The sequence below is a fragment of the Nicotiana attenuata genome, unplaced genomic scaffold, assembly GCF_001879085.1.
Source record: "Nicotiana attenuata strain UT unplaced genomic scaffold, NIATTr2, whole genome shotgun sequence".
NCBI classification, from domain to species: domain Eukaryota; kingdom Viridiplantae; phylum Streptophyta; class Magnoliopsida; order Solanales; family Solanaceae; genus Nicotiana; species Nicotiana attenuata.
Window position 1 is genome coordinate 220,727 of NW_017671687.1, and position 12,079 is coordinate 232,805.

The 12,079-nt window shown below is 37.1% G+C and overlaps 1 long non-coding RNA gene across 1 annotated transcript; it reads right to left on the reverse strand.

The window, feature by feature from the left end:
• Positions 1-6,198: 6,198 nt before the first annotated feature.
• LOC109209687 lies at positions 6,199-10,400 on the reverse strand. Its single transcript, XR_002065407.1, has 3 exons — positions 9,008-10,400; positions 7,809-7,876; positions 6,199-6,474 (listed from the first exon to the last, which is right to left on the reverse strand). It is a non-coding gene; the product is annotated as an uncharacterized LOC109209687 (long non-coding RNA).
• Positions 10,401-12,079: the final 1,679 nt, after the last annotated feature.

Genomic DNA, 12,079 nt, shown 5'->3' on the forward strand with positions numbered 1-12,079 from the left:
TCATACTTTATCAAAAAGAATCTGATCCTAAATGATTTGCTTAACAATTATGCTTCTTTAAACTTCGATTAGTACAATATTAGTATAGTACAAAGTTCTCCCTTTCATTTTTCCATATCCCACCAATCTTTCTTTGATTAGACTTCCTCCATCTAGTGGGAGAAAAACTTATAGCCTGTTTGGCCAAGCTTCTTTTTGGACAAAAGTGTTTTTTTTTGTCGAAAGCACTTTTGGCCAAATATTGAGGTGTTTGGCCAAGCTTTTGGAAGGAAAAAAGTGCTTTTGAGGAGAAGCAGAAGCAGTTTTGGAGAAGCAGAAAAAAGTAGCTTCTCTCCAAAAGCACTTTTTTGACAAGCACTTTTGAGAAAAATACACTTAGAACCAGATTTTTAAAGCTTGGTCAAACACTAATTGCTGCTCAGAAGTGCTTTTCAAACTAATTAGCCAAACACAAACTGCTTCTCACCAAAAGTACTTTTGAGAAAAGCACTTCTCAAAATAAGCAGATTTTTACAGATTGACCAAACGGGCTATTACTCGATAAATCAAAATATACGTTAAATAAATCCTTGTTTTTAGTTATATGAGCGTATCTAAAAGAATACGTCATATATTCAATAGTGTGGTGTGTGTGTTAGGGAGATCAGCGGAGTTTAGATCATAAAGAAAAGGCTAACCCCCCTTACGGATCATTTGTAAAAATTGCACGGGGCGTCCTATTTGGGCGCCCCTTTTTAACCTGTAGCCGCTTTGTCTTTTTGTTTGCATCCGTACCCACTTTTTAAAAAACTTCAGCTTCCCTTTATAACTGGGAAACTTCAGCTCTANGTTGGCTGAAATTTTGGTACTGTGTTGTATATTTTTGGGGTGTTTTAAGCCCAACCTAGGTTTGGGGTGTTGTAATTGATGGTTGATGATGTGTAGTTGATTGGTGGTATGGTTGTAGTTGCTATATGGTGGTGTTGTATCTCATGTGTAACATTGAAAGGAGTAAGTGTGGGGTGTATTATGCCGGAAGTGGTAAGAAAATTATGGGGCTATTGTGGAGGTTGTTATGAATGAATTAAGGGGAAGTATTTGGTGTCATCGGGTGGTGAAGTCTGAGTAACCATCTGAGTGGCACTAGTTAGGGAATATTTTGATGGTTCGTTTGATTATTTGCAGGTCATATGGCTCCCAAAAGACAAAGGCGATCTAGAGGCCCATCCCAGCGACCTACTTATGATGAGTCCAGATTCCAATCGGAACTGGCGGAGGACGACTTCAATGCCAAGGCTACAAAGACCTTCCTCCATGAGATCCCGATTGATCGGGTAGCCCTCCGAGCCGAAAAGGTGGAGATGTATGAAGAAATACGGAGGCGGGAAATGGAATTCCTATTTAACGACCCTGCACCAGTTAACAAGATGCTGGTTCGAGAATTTTACGCCAACTGCCCATTGCACTTGGGTAGGGAGGTGATTGTTCGGGGTACGGTGGTCAATGCTAAAGTTCCAACAATTCGCCAGGTGTTGTGGCTGCCTCCGTTCACCAGTGACGTCGACTATTACCATGACAGACCAGGGGTGACATGGGAGGTCATGACGGATGTACTTTGCACAGGGGGGCAACCCATTTGGATACGTGACCAAATAACCCTCAACTCTAACTCTTTCACCCACTTGGCCAAGTGTTGGTTGACTGTTATCTGCAGCAGGTTCCTGCCATCCAGCAATACAACGGACGTGAACTTCAATCGGGCACTGTTGACTTGGTGCTTTGTGACAAGAAAGGATTTTGATGCGGCCTGGATAATTGGTGATGCAATGGTCTTACGGGGACCGCTGCTGACAAAGGGATTCGGTTTCCCTTCCTTGGTAACCACACTGTGCTTGATGAGAAACACCCCCACCAATCCTGCCGATGGAGATTTGCCACCCAAAGCAGCATTCAAAGCTTCTAGCATCAGAGTGGGCCGGGGAATAAGGACCACAATTGAGATAGATGACGAGGATAATGATCCGGTCCCTCTTGCTCCATCCAGGAGGTCCGCTGACAGTGCCGGACCATCTAGATACACTCATTCTGGGACTGGCATATCCAGATCACAATCCACCAGGCCTATGCTGCGGTCCATGGAAGAAGAGGTTGCAGATCTCTGCACTTCAGTGGATGGATTACACACAAGGATGGATGCTATGTCCCAGAGGCAATCCAGGACTGAGAGCCGCTTCATGGCCTGGTTCCGTGCATTGGGGAGAGCCTGCCATGTCGACCCCAGCACTGTCTCTGACTCTGACTGAGTCTCAGGGAAGTCTTCTAACCCTTCTGCTCTTTACTTTATTTATATGACATGGGGACATGCCATGATTTTAAGTGTGGGGTAGGAGACTTGCTCTGTTTGTATGTTGTATTATGTATAGCTGTAATGTAGTGTAGCGTTAGTGTTAGGTCAAAGTCGGAACTAATTAAAAAAAAAAACCCCAAAAACAAAGTTAGAGGACTCTTCCTGATGACGGACTATGTGGACAGTACTCTTGAGGGAAGTAGTCCATGTAGAAATTTTTTTTTATTTTATTTTCTTCTTTTAGGTAGTGTAGTACCTCCCCCTTGGTTTTTCTTTTGACCACGGTTCTTTTCCAAGGGTTTTTCTTGAACCGGGTTAGGTAGATTTTTTTTTCTTTTTGTAGTTTTAGGATTAGATGGGTGAAGGTCAGAATGTAACTCCAAATGTGCACACTTGCAAAAAGAACTTGAGAGTGTGACGTCTAAGCTTGTTTGTGGACTCATAATATATGCCTTAATTTTGCACATCTTGTCTTGCTTGAACACTCGTATGATTGTGTTGATGAACGGATTCAGAATGAGTTACATGCTAAGTGTGTGTGAGTTGTTACTTGCATCCTATGCTTGCATATGATACCTAGAACTTGCCCTGTATGTTTGCAAAGCGAAATAGAAGTCGTTTGGTTTTAGAGATGATTGAGGCATTTCTTTGTGCAACCCTTTATATCCTGAGAATCCACCTGTGCATATTATCATAGTTAACCCCTTTGAGCCTGAAGCCTGTTCTTTGATAACCCTATAATGATCTAAATCGTTGTGTTTGAATAAGCTTAATTGTTTGAACCTTTACCTCCTAGAAGCACTTGAATCACTAAAGAATATACAAAAGTCAAAGTGTTGGGTGGGAGAGAGTTAGTGAAAAAAGGGAATCAAGAATGAAGGTTTTGATTGGTGAGCTGGCATTGTACAATAAATCTCTGGAAAAAAAAGAAGAAGAAGCCAGTTGTACCTAAAGAAAAGTGGGGTCACAAGTGAAACAAAATGTGGAATAATGATTGGGTTGAACATAAAGGTGAAATAAAAGGAAGTGTGTATTAAAAGTGCTTAGGGAGGTTAGTCACTATATCCAAATATATCCTACCCGTCCCTTAGCCTACATTACAACCTATAAAGACCTCTTGATCTTTGACTGAATGGCTCGATTAGTAGAGTATTACACTAGGGGCAAGCTTATGGTGTGTTTGTGTGGCATGTGAATGCTCTTTACTGAGAGTGAGTGAATTCTTTCTATATATGGTTCCTTGTTGTTGAATTTTATGTGTGTGGAACTTCTCTTAGATTTTGTTTATGTGAGGGCATGTGACTCAGGAAGAAAAAGTGAGTCTTCACTTCTGTTAGAGTAATTAGAGTGAGCACAAGTGTGTCTTGGCATGAGAGTCTGCATTTGAGATATGATTGTGCACTGCTTAGGTCGATCATTGATAATAACAGGTGTGACATAAATTGGGGCAATGCATTGAACAGTTAGGCCTAGAAGTGTGGTTTAGTTTGCTCGAGGACGAGCAAAGGTTTAAGTGTGGGGTGTTAATAATAGGTGAATTTAACTATAATCATGCCTTAAATAACCACCTTTTTGTATAGTTTTGATGATAAAAGTGATAACAAAATGCTCTTATTAGTGCTTTTCATGATTTGCAGGTGATATATGACCAGGGAAGGCTAGGGAGTACTTTTGGAGTCAAAAAATGAAGAAAAAGAGGCCAACTGTGAAATTCCCCAAGTAAACCACGCAAATCAGGCCTGAAGATTTAGAGAACTGTGTTGATCGCGGTTCCACCGCGACCGCGGTAGAACCGCGGTGGAAGAGAGCTGCAGAAAAAATGAGATTCAGAGAAGGCATTTGGCCGCGGTTCTACCGCGACCGCGGCAGAACCGCGGCAGGCGCAGAAAAGTTCAGGGGTCAAACTGTCAAATATGGAATTTTTAGACCTAAACCCTATTTAAACATTAGACTTCGCCCAAGAGAATCATTATTGATTTTTAGGGTTTCTTAGCAAGGAAAACCATTGTGAGAGAATACTCCAAAACATCTTTCTACTTTACTTTTGATTTTTATGATGAATTCTATCTTAATTTATTTTCCCATAGCCATGAGTAGCTAAATTCCTTGTCTAAGGTTTTGATGGAACCTATTGGGTGATGAACTTCTTGTTTATGTGAATACAAATTACTAATTTAATCTCTATTTGTTCAACTTCGTGTTTGTTGTAGTTAATTGACAGGATCCTCAATTAGCTGTGCCTATTTAGTGTGCATAACTTGGAAAAGAGTGCATATTTAGGGTATTGTTGAACAACACCACTCCTAGATTATTAGAGGAATCTATAATTGCGGGTTTAAAGGCGGGATTAGGGATAACGAAGCCTTGGGTGTAATCTAAAGTGAATCGTGCTAAATAAAGTAAGCTAGTGTATCTCGGGAGAGTGCAATTAATTATTTTCTTGTAAAAATTGCACGGGGCGCCCTATTTGGGCGCCCCTTTTTAACCTGTAGCCGCTTTGTCTTTTTGTTTGCATCCGTACCCACTTTTTAAAAAACTTCAGCTTCCCTTTATAACTGGGAAGCTGAAGTTTCCGGGTTACTAAAGCTCTAGAGCTGAAATTTTCGGGTTACTAAACAAAAACTTCAGCTCTAGAGCTGAAGTTTTTATTTTATAACTGGCAAACTTAAGCTCTAGAGCTGAAGTTTTTATTTTATAACTTGAAAACTTCAGCTCTAGAGCTGAAGTTTTCGGGTTACCAAACAAAAACTTCAGCTCTAGAGCTGAAGTTTTTATTTTTTAACTGGAAAACTTCAGCTCCTCTAGAGCTGAAGTTTTTATTTTATAACTTGAAAACTTCAGCTCTAGAGCTGAAGTTTTTATTTTATAACTTGAAAACTTCAGCTCTAGAGCTGAAGTTTCCGGGTTACTAAACAAAAACTTCAGCAGCTCTAAAGCTGAAGTTTTTATTTTATAACTGGCAAACTTCAGCTTCCCGGTTACTAAACAAAAACTTATAAAATAAAACTTCAGCTCTAGAGCTGAAGTTTTTATTTTATAACTGGCAAACTTCAGCTCTAGAGCTGAAGTTTTTATTTTATAACTTGAAAAATTCAGCTCTAGAGCTGAAGTTTCCGGGTTACTAAACAAAAACTTATAAAATAGAACTTCAGCTCTAGAGCTGAAGTTTTTGTTAGAGCTGAAATTCGCGAGTTAAAAAAAAAAACTTCAGCTCTAGAGCTGAACTTCAGGCCCGGCTACTAAAATGCTGAAGTTTTGTGTAATTGCCTTTGCTACTTCAGCCCCGTGTGCTGAAGTTATGTGAAAAAGCGGGTACGCTTGCAATTTTTTTTGCAAAGCGGGCACAGGTTAAAATGTGGCACAAAAAGCGAGTATAGATGCAAATGCCCCGATCATTTCACTTGCTTGACTGGTTCGCTTTCCAAGTTACTCACTTCCGTTCTTTCGGGGTTGATTAAGGGAAGCAAATAGAGAAGGTAAGGGACCGCTTTCCTTGTTCAAGCCGGTATTCACTACAAGAAAATGGGCCTTTAACGAGGGGAAATTCGGTCGCTAAAAGTTCAAATTCGGTCGTTATTAATCAATTACGACCGGAAAAAATCCGGTCGTCACCGGTCGTTCAAAGCTCCGTCGTTAAAAGTACACGACCGGATCCTACTCCGGTCGTTAAAAACCCTTTAGCGACAGTAAGAAATCCGGTCGTTATATCTCCTTCTAGCGACCGACATTTCCCTTCGCTATTTGTCATTTCGGTCGTAAAAAAACTCCAATAACGGGGCAACTACTTCTGTCTTTTTAATTGCTTTTAAAGAATAGAACTCCTTATGTTGATTGTAGTTATGCTTTCACATATATACAGACTTACAAAAATATACAAAATAGTCAATGCTCATATAAAACATCACTCTTTAATTACAAAGAACTAAAGAGTCACATTACAGAATGTATACACATCCAAATTGTATGATATTATTATTTTTCCACTGAGAGAAAACAAAAATGGAATTGTCGCATGTACAAATGGAAACATATGTAAACAACCGCTAGAAAAATAAAGTAGGTTCTTCTTGTACTTCAACTTCTTCTTTCAAATTCAACTCGCTTTACACTATCTCAAAGATGATTCTTCATGACTTCAAATTCTTGATCTGTTCAAAGAAAAAGTTTATGTTAGTTTAGCAAGCAAACTACTACTAGCTACTTTTGTTTAGGACATAAATGAGTATTTAAGATTGTTAGGTTGCTAACACTATAAGATGTAAAAATATATTTTATAGCATTATGAATTGTTAGAGCTTCTTACACTAATATCAATAAATCAAACAGTAAAAATATCACTAAATCTATAACATATAATGGGCTATAAGTGCAAAATCAAAAAGAAAGAGCAGCAACAACATGAAAAGCAATACTACCTAACATCATAATATCACACCAAACAAGAGCAAATTAAACATAATATATCAAATAAACCAATCTACGATTGAAAAGGCTTCTATTGACAAAACCAAGAAAATAACAACAGACCGAAGAGCATCAAGTATGTCACATGACTCATCCAGATATTTCCAATACACACACTCAATAGCAGAGCTCAAATGGAAGACTGATGCAAAGCCAAAAATACACACAACCATGGAGAATTGACAACTAATAACACATTCGATTAGAAACGGGATGACAAAGTATGAGAGAAATCTAAGGTACTTACGTGAACTCTATAGAACCAGAACCAAAGTAAAATTACTGTTGTTACTGCATAAAATCAAAACCCTTTTAAAACAGCGGCAACAACCAACTTGAAACTAAGTTTCAGCATTTTCTATATAAAAAGCTCCATTACCAATACAGTAAGAGTTCTAAAAATAACATGACATATTTACTAAAACTAAAATTGCATATTCAAGCTCAATTTAGCTCCAGGTACATTGCAGAGGCTATAGCTTTTCTTGGGATCGTCTTATGAACCTGGTTTATTTTTATTTTATATTATAAGTAGCTAAGTACTTTGATATTCTCATGGAGATTTGATTTTGTGTCCCCTTCCACTATAATCCTTTGTTATCATTCTTATATACGAGGTAGGGATTCATTCCAAACCCCCCAACATCATGGGAGGTGAAAGCTATTTTTTTTAAAAGTAAAATAAAAATATTCAAGCTCAAATATTAAACGAAATGTAAAAGTTGCATTCCTAATTTAATATCATAGTTTTAACTCTAGTTTCTCCTCTATGAACCGGCTCATTCCTTTTTATTAAATTGAGCATTTTGCTCATCTTCTTTAAAAAATCATACAATTAATATGAGGGAGTTTTACATGCTATCAACTTGCCTGTTCTACTATTTTGAATTTTTGAAACAACTAATGAATCCTTTCTTTACCTAGAATACAAATGCTCTTCTTCCAACTATCATCTCATAGAAGTTTAACAATATAAAGAAGAAAATAAAGAAGAAAATAGATTGAAACCATATGATACCTTGAGATGGGCCGAGAAATTCCAATATTGAGGAGCTCAATAGCAATCTATCAGATGTAGGAACTCCACTAATAGATTCAAGCACCAAAATTACAAAACCAATGTCTAGCATATACTATCAGATCTAGGAACTATATTTGTACAATTTAAATTAGCAAAGAGTCACAAAAATACTAGAAAATACATTAAGCAGTAGTTGGTTCACTAAATTAATAGAAGATTAAACTAAACCCATGCAATTAATTAGCAATCAAAAGTGTTATAAATTTTTTAAAAAAAAGACAAAGAACCCAAATCTCTCAATCAGTCAATGCTCCAAATCTATTTCTAGATTAGAAGATTAAAAGGGAAAATAAGAATATTTGAAGTACTTGTAATAGATGAATCTGAGAATAGTCCTAACTCCTATGATATGCTGGTACTTTCACTTTCTTTCCTTTATAGAGCATTGTCTAATATTTCCATCTGCTCTTCAAAATACTCAAATAAGTAAGATACATTATCAAAATCAGCAAGTATTAAACAAAAGTTATTTTGCTGTGATTTCCTAACTATTGTTGTCCCTTTTGATAAAATTAGGTGATGTCTTTTCTCACAAAAATGAATCTCCTGCTCATAAAAAGTGTAAGAAACTGCCCATCTTTGCTTAGTTTTTTCTAATATCTTGTTGTATAAGGTTTTTTCTTCTATTTCTTTGTCTTTAATTAGTAGGGGGATACATATATTTTTGTACACTAGGAACATGTAGCTACATGGTTAACCGTGCATTGTTGCTTTTGTTTTTGTACATGTGTTTTACCTCTTCAACCCACCACAGTTTGCCCTGTACACTAATTTACTAAAGAGTATTTCACCTTATGTTCAATATCTACTTGTTCAGATCTAATCAGTAACTCTAGGAGCGTGCCTTTAAATTGAGGAAGAAGAACAATTTGTGTGGTGTCTGTCTTGAAGGTATAAGCTCACCACTCCAACAACAACAACAACAAAACCAACTTAATCTCATACGTGTGGTCTGAGGAGAAACACACAACTACCTATCAACCCGCCACCTCCACACATATAAAGATAGTTCACATATTAATGTAAGTAGGTAACTCACAACCGGGTAGCATTAACATAGCAGGTAAAACAACAGCAAATACCACAAACATTTAACAATTGATATTATGTACGCATCAAGACAGATGTAGACTTACTGGTTGGGAGTACAAACTCCTGGCGGATGCCCATCCTCACCCTATTTGAAGTGAAGGATATCAAAGCAGAGAGAAAAAAGTATAGACATAGATAGGTGCTCTGTCTTCAGGTAGAAACCTATTCTCTTGCTCCAGCAACATCCAACTAATTAGAAGAAACCAATGGGAAAAAATGTAGACATAGATAGGTGCTCTGTCACACTACAGATATATTTTATATCTCTGGATAACAAACTATTCATCCATAATGTAATGGAGTTATATTTCAGGTGGAGTAACATACGTTGAAGGACCTATTTTCAACTAGAAAGAATATGTCCAGTTAGGAATATGAGTACTTCCTTCCAAAAATGAAGCACATCAAGAGCCAATCTCCTTCATCCATGGATCATTGGAAACAAACTACAATTCCCATTAACTGAAGCTGTAGTCCAAAAAGAGGATTAGCAAAATGATATCTGCAAACACTATGAATTTCCAGCGAGACAAGGACAGATAGGTAGATAAAATCAATATACATACATGAAACTTTTAGACATAAATAATGACCATCCTGATAAATTTGGATTTAGGATCACTCATTCATGATTCTCTAGCAATAAATGCAATATGTAATTTTGATGTGTTAGGAAATCCACCACTGCTGAAAAAATTAATATCCTATTGCCTTTTCAAGGTGTTGATAGAAGAACTTTAAAACTCAAGATCAAGAGAGCTACAAAAGCAGCTCTTAGAAGACTAAATAAATCAAGTGCACTTCCGCAATGCAAAATCCACATATACATTAACAAAGTACAGGTATATGTCACCAAATAACACACAAACATAAATACTTCTAACATTCAAAAGGAGGTTATGTATCATCTCGACGGCAAAGTCATCTGCCTATCATATTCTCTCTATAATAATTGGAAAGAATAGAAACTGAAGAATATTAATCCAGTTACACATCCCTCACTAATCACTTCATACACCAGCTACTTTTCAGCCTCAATCTGATCACTTGATCCATCAATTTGTATGGTCCTCTCTTGTGATGTATCACCAGGAGGCAAGTGCAAAGGAATAATCTGAATCTCACCATCTCCCTTTTCATAAAAGACCATAAGTACAAGGGTGAACTATCCATCTCAATATCTAAAAAGCATAATTCTACTCTACTTAGGGTATTGCGGTACAATTCTTCAATACTAGCTAAAACTCCTTAAAATCAGCTTTATGTCGGTAGAAATTGAAATATGTAGAAGAAAACAAAAAATCTCCAAATCGGGGAACATTGAAAAAGATAAATTCCAGTTAATACTCCTAAAAATTATCTGCTACGAGAATATATTTATTCGGCCGAAACATACTTTGACGAGAAGGAGAACAGGAAAAATGAACAGATACAATACCAGTTANCTATTGGGTGATGAACTTCTTGTTTATGTGAATACAAATTGCTAGGTTAATCTTTATTTGTTCAACTTCGTGTTTGTTGTAGTTAATTGACAGGATCCTCAATTAGCTGTGCCTATTTAGTGTGCATAACTTGGAAAAGAGTGCATATTTAGGGTATTGTTGAACAACACCACTCCTAGATTATTAGAGGAATCTATAATTGCGGGTTTAAAGGCGGAATTAGGGATAACGAAGCCTTGGGTGTAATCTAAAGTGAATCGTGCTAAATAAAGTAAGCTAGTGTATCTCGGGAGAGTGCAATAGTAAATTACTGTGATTACTCGGGAGAGATTTACGGTAAGATTAGCGTTCATGATTGATAGAGATGTGTTGGTAAATTTGTATGAGCATAAACAGAAGGGATTCCATCAATAGGGGAAATCGTTGCCTTAGCTTTTTATCATAATTGTTTACAACCTTATTAGTTTAGTTTACAGCTATTTAGTTACTTGCAAGCGTAGTTGTTAAAGAACATTCAACTGAGATTTGAATATTTGGGAAGCTGGTTCTGAAGAATTAGTGGGTCTGAAGATAGTGGTTGATAGGTTAACTCTCTGTGGATTCGACCCTGGGCGTAATACTCGGGTTATATTTGCAATGTCCGCAGAGTCCTTTTTATAAGGCATAGTTGGGCGTGATCAGCGGTACGAATCAAGAAAAATAACTTATCTCGCCACATTGTTGTGATGGTTGATAAATTCCCTTGAGAGGAATATCAGTTTCATTTGAGAAAATGGAGGAACACAACGTGCCAGAATATGAACACGGTAAAAAGAGTGCTCGGATAAAGTTTAATCAGAAAATGCACAGAAACAATGTCTTTGACACAATCGATGAGATCGTTGTCCGCAAACTAGCTTCAGAAAGCTGTTTATTGCAGAGACGGGATCGTTTAAGTGGACAACAGCTTCTGAAGGAATTGAAGTCAGACATAGACCACCTCAATGCTAAGAATATGGAGTGATTGTCATGTGTATTTAGGCAGTGATCTCCGGTATACTCCCACATTGGGTCTATGTCTATGTTAGTGTACTATGTCCACTTGCTAGGCATGACTAACCTCAATATAACAAACAAATGAAGAGGAAATAATTAAAATCTTTTACCCGATAAAGAAGAGGAGCTACTCAATTGAAGAGCAAAAACATTATGGTCTCTGGAAAAGCAAGAAGGGCATACAAAAGGATTAAATCAGATAGAAAAGCCCCTCCAATCTCAATTCTCATTGAAGACCTGGTAAAGGAGTATCATGAGCGCTCGAGACTCATTGCATTACACAACTCAAAAAGATAGACATAAAGCTTTATCAACACTTCCCTATTCTCAATCATAGGTAAATGATACAGATTAGTTGAGAAGTCTAGACCAATGATGAACGCTAAAGCTTTAATTGTAGTAGCCATACAGGTGAAGATCAACATATAAAGAACAAATCAGCAGCCAGCAGGTAATGAGAAGAATTAAACCACATCATTTACAGAAGACAAATGATTAAGGATAAGTTTCATCACGGATTTAGCCATGAATATTGTTGTTTGATATTAGCTTGACCTTGATTATAATTCACCAATATATGGTTGTTTCTTCAATTCTATGTTTAATTGCTTAATTGTCTGGCCAACAGTTAGGTTC